This window comes from Hyperoodon ampullatus (genome assembly GCF_949752795.1).
Source record: "Hyperoodon ampullatus genome assembly, chromosome: 9".
Classification (NCBI taxonomy): domain Eukaryota; kingdom Metazoa; phylum Chordata; class Mammalia; order Artiodactyla; family Ziphiidae; genus Hyperoodon; species Hyperoodon ampullatus.
In genome coordinates, this window is record NC_136922.1 from 61062669 (window position 1) to 61081622 (window position 18954).

Consider the following 18954-nt stretch of genomic DNA (forward strand, 5'->3'; position numbering starts at 1 on the left):
TATTGCCTGATCACTTTTATCCTAAGTATATGACTGAAAAACAAAAGCTCTGAAGTTTTTAGCTTGGTACTTCATGAAAATTGAGAATGATAATATTTCTCCAGATAATGTCATATCTATTATTGGTTATAGTTACTAGGGTTCACTGATGATTTGGGGAAAGGTTCAATCAGGCTTGAAAGAAAAAAGCGGTTAGGGTGGGGGAAAGACAGCAGGCATCGGGGTTGGCAGATATGTATGTGTTTGGTTCCTGGCTCCCCTTTTTTCTAGCTGGGTCCTTGGGGAAGTTATTTACCTCAGAAATTCTCATCTGTAAATTAGAAGAAAATACCTTTTCTGTAAGGTTGTGGTGAAGACTACATAAACAGCAATAAATCTTTGTAGCCTTCCCTGCCTTCCTTTTGATTTAGCTTTTCATATTGTAAGACCAACATCACTTAATCAGAAAACATTTCCAAACAAGTTTTTCTCCCTCATTCCCAATATGCCCTGAATGGTCTGACTTTTCTTTGTCCAGGATTCTGAGAGCTACCCTAACAGGATGGTTGGATGACGTGTATCTGGTCCATTGACTCCTCCAGAGAATTCTGAAATCGTCTGAGTCCCTAGGTCAAGGCCTTGTAAATCTGGGCTGTGATCTAGGAGAATTAGTGGTCACGGTGGTTCTAGGCATATGAACATGATTAAATATTCCTTGGACATAGACCACTGTATCTGTTAGGGTCCCCACAGGAATAGGTGGCACTCTCCCAGGGATAATGAAAGGAAGTGTAGTGAAGGGACTACTTCAGAACTGTGGGCAGGCTAACAGGAGACCTGGAAGGACAAGGGGGCCAAGGGAAGAACCCACTGGGGAGGGCTTGGCTGTGGGGAAGGGGCTGCCTACCGTATGTGGAGACACAATCACTGCCACCCGAACCCCAGCAGAGAGGCAGTGCCAGGAGTGGACCCTTGACCTCTCTCCCTTTCCTCCCTCCAGTTAAGGAGATTTGGGGGCAGTTGGTAAGGGGCAGCCTACTAGGACATGGGATGGGGGTGCAGACAATGGATCTGGAGGGGCCGAGGAAAACCACCCAGAAGAGCTGTCTTCTCAGTGAGGGAGGGTCGTTAGGACTGTCTCTGGCATTATGCAGACTGACTCCAGTCCTGGAACCACAGGGCAAGGGCAGCAACACACAAATACAACCGTTTATTCCCCCCTTTTGTTTTTTTCTGTCCTTTCACACATCTGGAAAGGAAAAGATTTAATACTACCCAGGTTTGGTTCTGAGAAGTCCTGTCTACTGCTTGCTTGCTTGCATTCTTGGCCACAACTCTGGCAATACGTACTTCAGATATAGCGCCTGTTTGCAAGATCTCTTTGAGGATTTATGAAAATGGGTTACTGCTCCTGGTGATGCTTGCAATTCTTTATTTTCCTTCTGTAGACAGATGAGGAATTGCTCTTGTGGGGTGGTATGAAGTGTATAGAAGTCACCTTAGATCACATCAACAGCCTACCCATTAGCCAGAATTTTCCAACATGCTGATTTCTTGGGGCTACTGTCTTGAAGCTACTGCAAATGTTCCCTAGGATCAATGGCAGAGAAAAGCCATCATCAGCTTGATGCCCATGTCAAGTTGGCCAGGGCTGCATCCTAGGAAAGAGGTTGGATTAATGAAAGGACATCTCAAGGGCGGCAGCAGAAGCAACTTGGAGATATCTGGTCCCTTCAAGAAAAGTAGGGAGTGCCAGGCAATTTTGATTGGCCTGAGGATACTTGAAATTCTGCCACATTAAAAAAAGATTATACTTCTGGATGGCCCCTAGGATCAGATGAGCCCAGTGACTGCAAGTTACAGGGCGATGGGGTTTAGTTCCCTATGAGGAGGAATTTCTTAAACAATGAGAGCACATGAAGATGGGCAGATGGCCTTACAAAGTCATGACATGCTTCTGCATGGAGCCGTTGAATTCAAAGGTCAGAGCTCAAGAAGCTGTGGCAGAGAGTAGATCTGGGCACACAGCCTGGGAACAGAGTGAGGCAGTGCTCAGTGCCCTGGACAGAAGTCATGAGTTTCTGAGCGGCACAGCTTACCTGCAGGATAGACATGGAGTCCCGAATTGCTGTGGCAGACAAGCCACGGCCATGCCGTGCTGAGCTCATTTCTGGGATGGAGTTTATCTGTCTCAGGCTGCTTCAAAGGCCTGAGCCGAGACCTAGCTGCTGATGCTGCCCAACATCTTAAAGATGGTGTCTAGTCTCTCACGGAGACAAGGTCACCATCACTGCAGGTCCTGCAGCTGCATCTGGTTGGTGAGCTCTTTGGGATGTTGAACAGACCCAAGCATCACATGTGTAGTTGGACAAGATAACCTTGACCTTCCAATTGGATGAGGATGAGAGTAAGCTTTGATTGGGTCTGGGGCTAGAGACAAGGAGAATGGGATCTTATCTGTCTTAGACAAGGGCAGATATGCCCAACCAAGGATCATGGTCAATGTGTTGGGAAAGCACTAGAAGGGGGAATAGAAGGTGCTAAGAATAATAGTTTAGTTCCATTTTCCTGAGTCCTCACTCCTATGGGTAGATTGTCACTCCTGCTTCTGTGCTCTCAGAGTCTTCCTTGAAACTCGATCTAACTTTTCACATAGACATGTAGTTATCAGCTGCTGTCTGCTTCCCTTGAAGACCACATAACAATAGTTAACATTTATTGAGAGCTTACCATGTGCTAAATGAATTACAGGCAGCTTTTCTTTCAGGCTTCGCAACAAGCCAACGAGGTAGTAGCAGTAGTTGTCGTTTTTATTATTATTCCTATTTTGTAGATGAGGATACTCCTATTTTGAGCAGAGGGATAGGGAGAGGATGAAACTCATTTCTGTGTTATTCTGAATCTTGACCGCTATGTTATCTCTTGGGGACTTTGTTTTTTTCCTCTAGAACTCCCCAATACCTAGGGTTCCAGGCAAGTTAGGCTTCCAGTAAAAATTGTTTGTGATAAATAAGTGGACAACCCGACTCCCCTCTGTGCTTGCCACACTGTGTGATTACATACTCTAACAAATATGCATGCAGATTTACTGAATTCTGTTCTATGCTGGTGGAAAAACGTAAAGACAGAATAATGCAGAGAAAATGCTCATTGGAGAAATTAGCTCAGGCAATTAAGTTTTCTGGGTAGTCCTCAAATTATAGCTTGTGTTTAATACATGGAATCAAATAAAAAATTAGGACCTTGATTTTTTTCCTTGTCGTATAAACATAACAAGTTTATACATGAATAAAAATTAATGTCTCTGCCAATGAATGATACTAAAATGCCATACTATCCTTGCTTGTTATTTTTGTCACCATAAAATAAACCATATTTACATGATTATGTAACCATATGCTTTTCAGAAGTTTTAGATTTAGATTTCATAATAGTAATAAGAACTGGCAGTTACATAGCATTTACCATGTGCTGGGCACTGTTCCAAATTGTTTACATATGTTAACTCCTTTAATCCTCATATACTCTTATATCCATGTGAGGTAAGTGCCATTTTTATAAAATATGAGGAAACTGAGGCACAGAGAGGTTAAGTGACTTGTCTAAGGTCACACAGGTAATTAAGGAAAGAAAGAAGATTTGAACCCAGGTGCTCTTAAAGACTACAGAGTACTATGGAGCTGTGATTTATTGAGTAGTCACTGTATGCCTCATTCAATCTTTACCACAACGCTGTGTGGAAAAGAATTATTTTGTCCATTTAACAAATAAAGACACACTAAAATTTAGGGAGGCTTAGAAATTTGCCGAAGATGGAACAGATAGCTGCAAAGGTCAAGGCAGGTTCACAGACACTTACAGCATCCTTGCCATCATCACACGCTTTTGGATGTATTCCTTTTATCTTACCCTGAGTCTTTGATTTATTTTGTACACAATCAATGTTCATGGTAGAAAGAAAAAGAATATATAGATATGCAAAAAATGCATCATCTCATTGCCTAGCTGCAACCACTGTAAACCTGTTAATGTTTTGGTATATATCCCTCAAAATTTCCTATGTGTATAAAATCACAACTTAAGATAAAAGCATGATTTGTCGATTACCAAAGTTTCTTCACTAACTTTCAATGGAAAAACTGTCTTTACATTTAAAATAATTACTTAGCTCTGTAAAAACCAAAGCAAAACAAATCTAGTCTATTGAGAAATAAAAACTGTATTTGATGCACTTTCTCCACCCAAATGAAATGTTCTTTTTTTAAAAAAATATTTTTTATTGAGGTAACATTTGTTTATAACACTACATAAATTTCATGTGTACAGCATTATATTTTTACTTTTATATACACTATAGCGTGCTCACCATTAAATTTTTGGTTTCCATCTGTCACCGCAGAGTTGACCCTCTTTACCCATTTTGCCCTCCCTCTGCCCCTTCCCCTCTGGTAACCACTACTACTCTATTCTCAGTATCTGTGTGTTTGTTTTTGTTGGTTTGGTTTGTTCACTTATTTATTTATTTATTTATTTATTTTTATTTTGCGGTACGCAGGCCTCTCACCGTTGCGGCCTCTCCCGTTGTGGAGCACAGGCTCCGGACGCGCAGGCTCAGCGGCCATAGCTCACGGGCCCAGCCGCTCCGCGGCATGTGGGATCTTCCCGGACCGGGGCGCGAACTCGTGTCCCCTGCATCAGCAGGTGGACTCTTAACCACTGCGCCACCAGGGAAGCCTATTTATTTATTTTTAATATTCCACATACAAGTGAAATCATATGGTATTTGTCTTTCCGCACCTGACTTATTCCGCTTAGCATTAATACCCTCAAGGTCCATCCATGTTGTTGCAAATGGCAAGATTTCATCTTTTTTACGACTGAGTAGTATTTACGACTGTGTGTGTTTATGTATGGATGTATGTATCTATGTGTGTGTGTGTATATATATATATATATATATATGTTTGCATATGTATATATCAGTGTGTATGTGTACATCTATATATCTATATCTATCGACCTGTCTGTATCTATCTATATATATCTCACATCTTTATCCATATATCCATTGACACTTAGCTTGTTTCCATATGTTAGCTATTGTAAGTAATGCTGCAATGAGCATAGGCGTGCATATATATTTTTGAATTAGTGTTTTCATATTCTTTGGGTAAGTACCCAGAAGTGGAGCTTTTGGATCATATGGTAGTTCTATTCTTAAGTTTTTGTTTTCCATGGTGGCTGCACCAATTTACATTCCCACCAACAGTGTCTAAGGGTTCCCTTTTCTCCACATACTTGCCAACACTTGTATTTCTTGCCTTTTCAATAATAGTCATTCTAACAGGTATGAGGCGGTATCTCATTGTGGTTTTGATTTGCATTTCCCTAATAATTAGTGGTGTTAAACATCTTTTCATGTGCCTGTTGGCCATTTGTATGTCTTCTTTGGAAAAATATCTATTCAACACTGACAGTTTTTTAATTGGGTTGTTTTTTTGTTGTTGAGTTGTATGATGTTGTAATATGTTTTGAATATTAACCCCGTATCAGATATATGATTTTCAAATATCTTCTCCCATTCAGTAGGTTCTCTTTTCATTTTGTTGATAGTGTCCTTTGCTGTGCAGATGCTTTTTAGTTTGATGTAGCCCCATTTGTTTATTTTTGCTTCAAAAATATTCTTTTAACTACTAAATCCAAAATATGGTATTTAACAGTCAAAGCAAAAAAAAAAAATAGTACTTGATATTCTCCTAAATTTGGTTATATGAGATTGAAAAGGCTTCAGTGTCTTGTTTGAAAGGCAAATCAGTGTCTCTTCTGATAGAAAAAAGTATTATTACTATATCTAATAAGTATTGTATATTCACTATACACCAGAAATTGTTCTCTCTCTATTCTGTATACAGGTTCTCTCCATATATAATAAAAATATTATATATTTATATTATATATATAAATAAATCTTCAAAATAAGCCTAGGAAGTAGTTTTATCTCCATTTATAGATGAGAAAACATGCCCAGAGAAGTTGAGTTACCTCCCAAGGTCACACAGCCATGGTTTAAAACCAGGCAGTGTGACTTTAAGCTAGAGCTAAAGTGGTGACTGAGGGAATTAATCCCAAGGTCAGTGTTTAGACTCTCATACTGTCGGCCTGTGTTAGTTATGTCACAGGGATTGTTTCTTACTTTGGGGGAAGTCTAAAAACTTATTTATGCATGAGATAGGCTGTGTTGTTTAATTCATGAGAAGTTGAGCATCTGCCTTGTGTTCCAGCCTCTGTCCTAATCCTGGAATGTCTTTAACCCTCACAACAACCCCAAAGTAAAGTTATTATGATCCTCGTGTTTTATATGAGGACCGAGGAACAGAAAAGTTAACTGCTCCAAGTCCCTTTCTCTCCAGCGTGGAATTCTTTAGTGCTTTTCTTTACTCAGAATAAATCCTTCTCTTGGATGATTTGAGGCCTGCCTGCTTCTCAGTGACCCTTGACCCCTTTCTCTCTTGCCCACCACACTGCAGTCTCACCAGTCCCCTTTTAGTCCCTCAGACACCCCAGCTCTTTGCTTCTGGGGTCCTCTGTGCCTGGAACACCCTCTCTTGTTCATTTGCATAGTTCAGCTCATTTGCACATTTCAAACAGCTCATTTGCCTAGTTCAGGCCTCAGCCAACCTCTCCCTTAAATACATTCCCTTGTCCACCTTTTTCTCTATCACATTGCCCTATTTATATCTTGCAATGGACTTTCCAAAATGTGCAGTTGTTTTTCTTGGTCACTTACTTGATTTGTGTGCTGGTGGTTTTTGCTTACTTTCTTTTTTGTTCTCCGTGAGAACAGGGACCTTATCTGTCTCCTTCCCTGCTCTCATCTAACGAGGTCCTCCAGAGACATTTGCTGGAAGACTGACAAGTCTTCTGGAGGCAGACAGGGGAAATGAGGGAAGAGAGTGACACTTCAACCACCTTAAAACCTGAACCCTGCACTGGGCTTGGGTGAGTGAAGATCTGTGCTGGAAGCAGCCAGCCCTGGGATAGGAATCTGGGGTCATCCGATGAGTGAAGACAGAGGCCACTGTCCACCATCTGGGAAGGCCCTGTGCCCGGCTTATTTGTCCAGATGTTCTTGGGAGTGTCTCATTGTCACCTTTGGGTCCATGACCCTGGCCTGTGGCAGGGGAGCCTCACTCGTACTTTGAAGATTTCTGATGTGTGCTGTGGGGTGTGCCTTGAAGTGGCTTGTGTGCACTGTGGAATTTGGCTCCCGACAGCCTCATTTTTTAAGGGACTATCTGAAGCCTGGTTTTGTTGTTTGTTTTGCTTTCCTTTTCTTACCTTAGCTCACTGAATCGCCTGGTTCAGGGGACACGTAGACACCAGGTTGACTCACTGTCCAGCGCTGACACTGAGCAATTTCTCTCATTCTGAGAAGTCCGCAGGACGTTGGGCGGCTGGGGGATGAGGCTCCGTGGAGAGAAGCTCTCTCTTATGCTACTCCTTTTTGAGCTTTCTTAGAGTGTTATTAGCAGGAGAAGTCTTGCAGCGATGGTTTGGATGTGAGTACTGGTCTATGTAGGAAAGCTTGAGAATCAATGAGCTTGGACTTCAGGGTGCATATTGGCGAATCCTGACCTCAGTTTCCCGGGCATTGACGGGTAACTATTGGTTTCCAGTGAGAGAGGGGAGCCGTAATCTCACCATGTGTGGGATGTGCCCCGTGGGGCTGTGTTTTGTAGGCAGTGAAGTTAAGGCTTGCCCAGAAAAATAACATGTTTTCCTTGCCTGGTGCTTGAGCTGTTTGCCCAGTGACTGGCTGATTAGCGGTTTGGGAAGAAAGGAGACATTGGTTAACTTGGGTGTCCGGAGGATTTTTGTGTGTGTGTGTTTGTGTAAGTGGTTGTTTCTGTTTCTTTGGAAATAGTAGAGGACAGATGAAGAAATAACAATGATATTACTACTTTCAACTTGTGTTCAATTCCTTGAAGCATCTTACAAACATTAGCTTGATGTCATTATTTAAATAATTCCATCACGTCAAGAGTACCAGAAATCCTTTAATGTGGGTATCACAAAGGTGGATAGGAAAACTGAAGGTTTTGGAAATTACTGAGAATTTTGCCATCCTAACTCATATTTGAATGGCTTTATTGGGCTGTGTTCCCTACCGAGGCACTTAGTGGAGAAGATAAATCAAAGCTGTATCTAATCAAGGCTTTCTTTCAGCCTTGACGGAAAATGCTTTTCTGAGATTAAAAATGGCTGACACATAGGATGTGGTGGTACATGGAAGAGATAGTTTCACTAAATAAAATTTTCACTACTCCCAAGCATTAAAAAAAACCCTCAAAATTTGCCAGGCTTTCCATACATACAGACCTTTCTGCATTGGGAGGGTGATCTGCTTTGAGGCACAGAGGTCTTCGGCTAATCATCTTGAATAACCCAGTGTCCTGGGTTAGGAAATGTTGCTGTTATTGAGATGTGAGCTCCCCATTTGCCCAAGTGGTCTTATTGACCAGATCTTTGATTTGTGCTGTGACTTCCTTTTTTCACAGCTAACTCTTACTGCCTTATTCAAAGTATTTTTATTAAATACCACATGTGATACTTTGGGAATGAAAAGGAGAGGGAAGAAAAGAAAAAAATAGGGAAGAGCAAGAACAAGAATAAGCAGTAAGATGATAAAGGATAATATAACTTGCTAAAGAAAATTTAATAACAAAAGGAAGATTCAGTTTCTTTTTTGGTAGCCCAAGTGGAGAGTGGATGTAAACAAATGTCATAATCTGTATTAGTCTTATTTCTTTTTTCCAGACTTTATTTTATCACATATATAAACATATATATTGATATATTGATATATACATAAAATCAATATTTTAAATATGATCAAAATTTCTGTGTCTGTTTTACATCAACTGCATTTTTTTAACCTTTTGACCCCCCTTTACCCGTTAGTCTTATATTAGTCTTATTAATCTGTATTAGTCTTATTTCTAATGACTCCAGGTGAGCCTAGAAGTACCCACTGATAAGAAGGCACTGAGTTTCTCAGTTTATCCCAGGTGCCTCCCAAACTCCACTTTTTTCCTACCATCAGTGCGACTGGAGTCTGGATGGTAAGGACAGTGTGGCCAAGCTGTCGGGGTGGACTTGCCTAGCAAAGAGCTTTCCCTTCATTTCTGTGGTTGGAAGCAGTGTTCCAGGAAGGTAAACAAATTCATGTGCCTTTCCAGCTCTGGCTCCTCCAAGCCCAGGGCGAGGTGTCTGATGCTCCCTGGCTTGCTCAGCCAGCAACAGCCAAATTTATCCCAGGGTCAAGTGACCCATTACCCAAGCTTATATGTCAGCTGGTATGTCACAGAGCTAGGGTTTGAACACAGACCAGACTCCAAAGCATTTCTTGACATCACATCTCAATTAGAAGACAAAAAAAAATAATTCTACTTGGGAGCCTATGAGTAAAAAGCTGGTAAATAAGGTTTGGCTTGGTAATTGCTAGATTATCAGAGAAGCGTAGAAGATCAGGATCTCTTTAAAGATCATCCTCTCCAACATCTTTCAGAATTTTTAATCTCTCTGCACATGCTGTGAAATGTAGACATAACTCTTTGCACTATCCAGTACTTCAGCAATTCTATGTGCTTACTACAAGGTGACTGATAAAAACAGTAACCAACATTTCACAGCACTTTACAGTTTATGTAGTGCTTTTTAAAGCACATTTGTTCACCCAGTACGCCCAGAGGCAGATGATGCCAATATTGTCTGTGGTCTCTTTTTATAGTGAGAAAAGTAATGTTCAAAGAAGTTAAGTAATTTGCCCAAGATCACACACTAGTAAGCAAGGGAGCTGAGATGCAATTATTGATTTTCTAACATAAAATCTGGTCCCCTGGCCACAGCGTTAAGCTTGTTGCAAATAATGTAGTCTTATTTATCAGAATTAAAAGTAAAATAAAGCCTAAATTAAAACAAACATTAAAACTCTACTTCTAGTACAATTAAAAGATCGCTTCAAGGTGTGTGTGTGTTTGTTCCTTGAATTGATAGCTGATTGTGAGAAATGTTTAGCTGTGAAAGGAGATTATGTGGTATTTGATGTAGTTAATAAAACAGGCTCGCTTTCTCATGGCCCCTGATCTCTCATAGCACTTTGCTAAAACTATTTTATGGCCTTTACAATTCTACCTTCCACCATAGACATCTGTACATGCCTCACCTCCCTACTGGATGGTCACTGCTCACAGGGCAGGGGCTATTTTTTTTGAGCCTTCCTGTTCCTAGCATGGAGCTTAATGCTTGGTAGGTGCCCGGTGACTGTGTGAGGAAGGAATGAATGAATGAAACCAGTGTCCTTGGTTTCTGATCCTGTCCCAGTGCATGCCGAGGTTGAATCGCTTTGGAACAAGTTCTGGGTGACAGGTAATCAATCACTGTCCACAGGTCACTCTCCCTGAAGCTGCCCCTGAACAGTGCCCTATGAAGATCCTAGAATTGGCTCGTTGAACAGCTGTAATTCACCCACGTGGGCTTGGGGGCTCTTCGCTTCCCCTTTACCCAGCCTTTCAATGGAAATGTCTGACCGGCCTCCTTCCAGATCCCCTCTGGGTGCTTCGTGCCCCTGCCTGCTTTCACTTTTCCTCTCGGAAGAGTTCAGGTTCAGGGTATTTCCTAGGGCCTGACCTCCACCTCCTGAGTAGAGAGACCACAGTCAAGCTGAGGGAAAGGTCCTAGGTTTGGGGGAGCAGGGGCATTCAAAATAGTCCCTTTCCCTTTCTGTGCTGATTGGGAGTGTTGACTGAAAAATGGAGCTGTTGTCTGGGGGCCGAGCCCTGGGGAGAGAAGGAGCTGGCCCCTCGTTTGTTTGTTAATAGCTAGGACCTTTTGATGAATTGGAGTCTGGTACAGTGTAACCTCTCGTGGGTGGTGGTTCAAGGAAAAGGCCTTTTCTTTCTGTGTCCTTTTTTCCAGTATGTTTCAGTGGGTTTATAGGCTTTAGTGAGTGGCTCTTTTGTTTAATAGGAAGTTGAGAAAAACATGAAGCACTTTTCTAGTCTGTGGAAATGACTTAGTGATTCTCAGAAATACATCTGATTTCTGCACTTTTAAAATACAAGCTTAATGATCCTTAACTGTGGTGAACTTGGGCCGCGAGGCAGACCCGGGTTTTCCTCTTATACCTCCTTGGAGCTCAGTAGCCTCCTCTGGGTTACGTTTAGGACTAGGCATCAGTTTTGAGGCTTGAGCTAGTTTATGGAGATGAAATAATCTCTGTAATGTGTGTTAATGTGTGTCACACATACACACCACAACCTATCAATAAGAAAACTTAGGCTGAAAGAGAAAAAAAATTAAATGTGTATATATATATATATATATATATATATATATATATGTGTGTGTGTGTGTGTGTGTATGTATGTGTATTTATATATGTATGTATTTGTGTGTGTGTGTATATGTATGCCTATTAGTAAGTTTTTGCCCTGTTAATAAGTTTTGAAGTTGGTTAGGGTTAGGGGGCCAGTGTTCCCCTAATAAGTATTCTATGAGCTGATGACTGATGATACCAGGAACATAAAAACAATTTGGGGCTTCCCTGGTGGCGCAGTGGTTGAGAGTCCGCCTGCCGATGCAGGGGACACGGGTTCGTGCCCCGGTCCGGGAGGATCCCACATGCCGCGGAGCGGCTGGGCCCGTGAGCCATGGCCGCTGAGCCTGCGCGTCCAGAGCCTGTGCTCCGCAGCGGGAGAGGCCACAGCAGTGAGAGGCCTGCGTACCGCAAAAAACAAACAAAAAAAACAATTTGAAATCTTGTGACATTCTCCGCTTAAATTTTAAAAGGAAAAGAAAACCAAACTCAAACAAAGCATGGTCCTTTTGGTGGCGCTGTCCTCAGCAAGAATATAAAATTAACAAGGCAATTATCAGGAGTGAAAGGGCATCTGAACAAGAGCCGTTTCCACCTTGGGCCAAGGCTTTCTTTCGCTACCGTTGCGTCAACACCGCTTAGAATGTTGTGGTAAGTGAACTGGAGAGTGGGGCTGTAGGTAGCCAAACGAGGTAATTCACTTAAAAAAGTCTACTCTAGTTTACTCATCTGTCTCCGCTATGGATTGAAGGCGTATGCTTATGCTTAGTTAAATTTTGGCAACAGTCCCCAGCCCTCCTTCACATTGAAAGGGAATGATAATTTCACATACTTTTTTGAATATTCATAAAGTTTTTATTGGCATTGAATCTAGCCTCATCCTAGGCTTAACTTTGCCTGCGTTTTCCAGAGCTGTGTGCAAAGTATAAAGAGGTGGGTATGTGTTTAGTCTCTTATTTTCATTTCCTCTGCTGTATGCTGACTTTGTTTTCATTGTCTCACTCTTACTATTTTCTTACTCTTATCTGCTTTTTACCTCTAAACCAGTGGGCAGTGGGACTCATACTATGATTATTCTTGCAAAACCTGCACTATTAGCTGTTGGGTCAGGAAACTTTGGTGTTGCACAGGGCTGCCCATTCTTCACGTCACAGAATATTTCGTACCCCTGACCCCACCTATTAGATGACAGTGGTGACTCCCAGAAACAGTGGCAACTAAAAACTGGTTTCGCATATTTCCAAATCCTCTTGCTGGGCCATGCAAGGAAATTGTGCCTTCTCTAGGAAAGCCGATGGAAATGTGCCTTTTGCTAGTATTTAAGATATATATACATATATATTTTTGGGGGGGGGGGTGCTGCGTTGGGGCTTTGTTGCTGCGCGCGGGCTTTCTCTAGTTGTGGCGAGAGGGGGCTACTCTTCATTGCGGTGCATGGGCTTCTCTTGCGGTGGCTTCTCTTGCTGCGGAGCATGGGCTCTAGGTGCGCGGGCTTCAGTAGTTGTGGCGCATGGGCTCTAGAGCGCAGGCTCAGTAGTTGTGGCTCGCAGACTCTAGAGCACAGGCTCAGTAGTTGTGGTGCACGGGCTTAGTTGCTCCGTGGCATGTGGGATCATCCCGGACCAGGGCTCAAACCTGTGTTCCCTGCATTGGCAGGCGTATTCTTAACCACTGTGCCACTAGGGGAGTCCCTGCTAGTATTTAGAGGGAACTTTATTAGAATGATGACAGAATCTTCAGATGACTTAAGATTTTTACCTTAACATGGCCTTTAAGTGACCTGCTAGTACTGTCAAATGTTCACATGCTTGACATTTGACGCATAGTGCGGTAGGAATCTGAATCAAGTCTTTGAATGTATTTTTACCCTTATATTCAACTGACACGGTGAGATGGGGCAAGTTCTGAACACAACTGCTGGCTACTTTAGATAGGACTTGAGAATGCCTAGCTTTCTTCTGGAGTAAAAGATAAAAAACACTCAGTTTGATACCATCATTCTCAAACGTCTTTTACTAGTAAGTCAGTAATGGTAATCATAAGATTTAATACTAAGATGAAATAGCCTCTTACCAGGCCTTGCAGAGAGCAGAGAGGTCTGGCATGATCACCACTGTGTTTCATACACAGTGTCACATTTTGTAGCTCTGATTCACGCACAAGAAGGAAACGTCTCAGATGTTTTGTTAAAGATTATTTCAGCCCATACATCAGGTGGACCAAACATATATTGTTGCTGGAGATGCAAGGATACTTACATAGATTAAAGATACCAAGAAAACAGTTCTAGCCAATAAAAATCATTTGAATGTGTGAAAAGCAAACCAAGACTAGAAAGTTGTAATTTTTCAGAATATTCAAAAATATTCTTTTTACATGAAAACAGTTTAAAAACCAAATGCACTCAAAATGTCTTAAAAAGTATCCAGAGGCAAAGTAGTTCCATTTGGGAGTGGGTTACAATTTTAAAGTCAAATTTTACTATAGTAGAGCAAAGAAGGAAAAGAAAGAACTTTTTCTTTCTTCTGCTAAGTTATTCTTCAATTTCTAAAGGCAAGCTGCTTTTGACCAGAATGAAGAATATACCTGGTTTTGCATTTAATTTCTTTGCTATCATAGTTTTTCCTCTCAGGGTTTCACGGGGCAGACTTTCTGGAAAGGTACAGATGACAAGGTCAACTGAACCCCTGGTCACCTCTTATTCCAATTTTATTTTTTCTTTTCTCATCAGTTTGTTCATATTGGGAGTAGGTAAAAGGAAGAGTTTGCTTTTCAACCTGTCTTCTGAGGTTGGGTTCAGTCTCATTAGAAACAAGCCAAGTAATTTTGTTACATTCAATATTTCCTTCAAAACCTGAGAATCTCTAAGCTAGTGTTTTGTTAACCACATGCATGTCAAATAAACTTTTCAATGAAATGAGGTGTGTCCTGCCAAAAACGTATTGTGCAAGGTGGGAACAGGAAGAGGAAAACAGACTTAGACATACGGCCTTGGGCACAGACACACACCCTGCAGAGACTAATAGGCTGCACCTCTAAGGTCCAGCACTGTTGCTTAACAAGTATGTTCTGAACTTCTGAACCCATAGGTAGGAAAGCTGTGAGACAGTATTGTGTGAAACATAAGTAGAAATTAGCCAGTAACTTTGAAAAGAGGGCTCATATCCAAAGAAACATATGGAAAACTTAACACAAAAACAAAAACAAAAAAAAAAAAAAGAGAGAAGACAGAGGAATCTAGCATATGAAAACCCAATCCCACTGGAATGTTTTTTCATACACAGTATGAACGCCACATAAATATAACCACAAACCTCTGCTAAAGTACACGAGAGGACGTGAACCCCCAGCACTCTCTCCTGTGAGGGCCGGGAAGTAAGGCCCCGTGAGTTTCCAGAGACAAAAGCTCTTTGGAAGTCCTTCCTCCTGGGAACCATGGGCCTGGTTCGAAGGGACATTTGGACAGTCCCTTAAGCGTGATGCAGCCTGTGAAACAACCCTAAAGAGGTCTGTGATTCAGGCTGTGGGACTCTGAACTTTGGGGATACCAGTGAATGGTGGACATCTTTTAAGGACAGTGATATTCTGGTTTGAACGGGATGGCAATATTTAGCTGCAAGTGGTCTGGGTAAAGCTGAGGACTCCCGGGAAAGAGTTCTGGCTGTAAACTGCCCAGCAAGACACCCCCATTTTCGCCAAGTTCTGTTGAAATTTTCGCTGAGAAGGTAGAGTCCCACTCTTGGTCTTGTTCCCTGTATAAATCTCTAGTTTGAAAACTTTGCAGCATTCAAGGCGTTTCAAGCTTGAGGGCTGAAATGTCACTTTAAAAGCAGGGTTAAAAAGGTCACACAGCTGCAAATAATAATAGCCCAATGAAATTCAGATTCTAGCTGCAGCCCACTTCAAGAATAACACTGAAACAGGAAACAAGCCTACTAGATCTTTTTACCAGTAAAGCTAGTAAGAGCACATCTGATAAAATGAGTGTGTGTATGTGTGTGCGTGTGTGAGAGACAGACAGACAAAGAGAGACAAAGACATACATAACAAGACAAAGACACAGAGAAACAGACATATAAAAAGAGAGACATAGAGTTTTCAAGAGAGAAGATACACACAGAAAAACAAAGCACAGAGAGACACAGATGCAGAGATGGACACTAAGACCCACTCACAAAATAATTGATTTTCTTGGACTGAGATTCAAGGGTGTTTATTTTTCTGTTTGAAGTTACGATATTAAAATAATATTAAAGAATTTTAAAATAATTTAAAAATTATTTTTAAAATAATGCCTCTGTAAATGGTCCTATTTACAATATTTTACTAAAATCGTTCTGTATCACACATGAGCAAATAAAATAGTGAAAGGTACCATATCCTTCAGATTAAATATATAATTCCTTTCCAATATCTAGCCACGTGTTGGGAGAATGACCCTGCACCCTGGCTTTTAAAGTAGAATCAGGCATCTTAGAATAAAATACTTTAATGTGTGCTTTTGCTGAATTTGTGTTGGGTTATTACTGAGTGTGGCTCTTTGCCTTTTTGACCAAGACATTGAGAGAAATATTTGTTTTGTTTTGTTTTTAGAAACATGAAGTACAAATTGGCTATACCCTTAACTAATTTAGTTAATAAACAACCTTTGCTTCCAGAAACAAAGTAAGACTGATCTGGAATCTCACACAGTGTGATGAACTCAAGATGTTTGTCGGCTAACCTTGGCATTTTAGGAAAGACCTGTTTCCTCTTCTAGAACCCTTTCTGCAGTCTAGTAAGCTCAAAAGGGTAGCGAAGATCTGCTTCACAGGAGTCCTGCCAAGAAGACTCATTCCACGCTCATTGTAGGGCGGTAAAGGCTGACAGAGGTTGTTAACATCGCTATTAAAATGCAAGCCCCCTTTCAGATCTCTAATGCATTCATGTCCAGATTAACAATACCAGAGCTGATGAGGATATCAATATTATTATTTGTGCTCATTTATATATACAGTTGTGGCTTTGAAGTTCCCAGAACTTTTGGTGTTGATAAAAGTGCACGCCAGATTTTCAGATTAAAACAACATTTTTAGTGTCTTACTATTCCAAATCCCATATCACTGTATGAATGTATTTGCTGTTGTGGGGGAAATTTGGGCCATTACACTGAGATTGGAGTTCGCTGTTAACTAAGAATCGGTAATGGCTTACTATGATTTAGATGGGGAAGCATCACTCTTGGCTGATTCTAGCAAAGCAGATGATGTGGGTTTTTTTTTTCCCTTTGGGCTTAGTTGTTGCTCTTAAGTTTAAAATACATATTTACAGTATTTTGTGTAGACTATCCAAGTTTTTTGTAGCATTTGTTTTTTGCAGTGTTTGCCCTTCACGAAGTAGTAATTCCAAGTATATCCCTAAATGCCTGGCAAAGCATTTGAATGGATTGCATCAGCCATTGTGGAAGATTTCCCATTTTAGACCAGGAGGAATTTGTAGGGTCAAACGCTAAACAATGAAAGAGATTCTTGCTCATTGAGAGGCCAGCTGAATCCAGTGGCAGTTTAGTTTGAATTGTAAATCAAACCTGTCATCTCCTTGTCGACTACGAAAAACCTCTACTCGCTTTATACACCATTAGGGTTTGTTATTAGGGTTTCGTGTTGTTTTCCAAAAATCTGAAGGGAAATTAGACTCTTGAGGCATTTGTTCTAAGTGAACATTGAAGCTAAACTTTGGAAAAGGAGGAACAAAAAATGATACTATTTGTAAAGAAACTCTTAAATGATTAGACAGCTGCCTCCACAATTATTACTGTATCTAACCAAAGATATGGGGTCACTGGGTGTTACTCAAAGGGCCCTCTCTGGGTGCCATAAACAGTCCACACGTGGTTAATAGACTGGACTCTAGTGGTTTCAGCATCTATGACAATATTAACAGACTGAATTCGTAATGAATTAATACATTTACATGTGAAATTTAATGAAAACTAGACTGTTGTTTTCACCAAAAGCAACTTTGACTTTTTTCCATTAAACCTGGTGAGATTTCTTCTCTGGTCATAACTGGGAACAGGTGGAATTATTGGCCTGCACAACCTCTTGCCTTGCTGAAAACTTGGCTGTGGGCCAAAAAGTTTGAGGACCACTACCTTAGGAGTAGGAAAAAAGTAAGCTGTCTGAGACGGTTTATTGTAGTGATTCAGGATTCATTATCCATCCCACAAATATTTATTGAACGCCTACTATGGCAGCTCTGTGCAGTGCAGCCTGGGGTATGGCGGTTGCCAAGCAAAACCTGGTTCATTAAAACATCCCAGCTAGTAAAACAACTGAATGGGAAATGAGAAGATGAGGCCTGACCTCTGACGACCAAATGTAGAACAGCCTGGCTAAAATCATGTCTGAGTAATTTGCCCCCCATGTGATGGATGATAAAAGAATATACACAGGGCTTTAGTAGAAGTCTGTTTGAGGGAATAATTATTACAATATGTGCTGGAAAAGAACCATAATAATAGACCATAAAAAGAGATCATGGCTCTTGACTAATACATCAGACCAGATCATACTGGTTGATAAAAGGAATGAAGCCTGCGTGGTAGAGTGGTACTATTTAGTAAAACTATCTCCAACACCCACACAGGAGGAATGAGCAAGGGTGTGCTGTTTATAGAGGGCTAAATGTGGGAACGCGAGCATCAAAATAAAGCAGTTGAGGTTCACACATATATATACACCCACTCAGCCCTTACTAATCACTTAAAATGTATTTTATTTTAGCAACTGCCATTTTACCTTAGGACACTTATTCCAATAGTATGTTGCCAAAACATTTGGTCCATGGGATTCATAGCATGCAATAAATTGATACAGATTCATATATGTTTTAATAATAAAAGAATACAGTGACTGGTAACTCAGTTGAACATAATGAACTGAACTCTAAATTATTTGAAGGCAGACTCAGTAGTTGTCTAATTGATCCTATTCCTCTAAGTGTGGCATCCAGACTATGAAGGCTCAGTAAGACAGTGTAAATCTATATGACTGAAATTTTTTTTCTGACTGAAGGTTGTTCAGTCTCCTATCACTAGCATCATATAATTCCATGATATTTGCTGCAGTTCATATGCAAATTATAACCAGTAATTAAGATAAGGTAGCTCATGCTGATATTAAGCAGAATTGATAAACTGTTACCATTAAGGGCCTGAATTTATGGGAAAAGTCAGCATTTTGGTGGACTCAGGTTTGGGATAGAGTTGTGACTATGGTAGAAAGATACTTCCTCCTCATACTGATGTGGCAAGGCTTGGTCAGTCTCTTTCTTCACTTTGGCTTATTAATGAATCCCCTTTAACCTGCAGCAGTAGCACTTCCAATCTTGACCACTTCTATTGGTTGGACATTAATTATCATCACGAATTACTTCTTTCAGATGTAGACCATATGTGTATTTATATGGAACTTTCTTGGAACTTTCTCATTTTACCATCATGTAATCTTAATATTGGTTAATAATATGACTAATATTGGCATTCTTTGGTTACTTTAGCAACCAAAATTGTTAAATGATGTCCAAGAAAGATTTACTTTATAGCAACTTCTCTATTA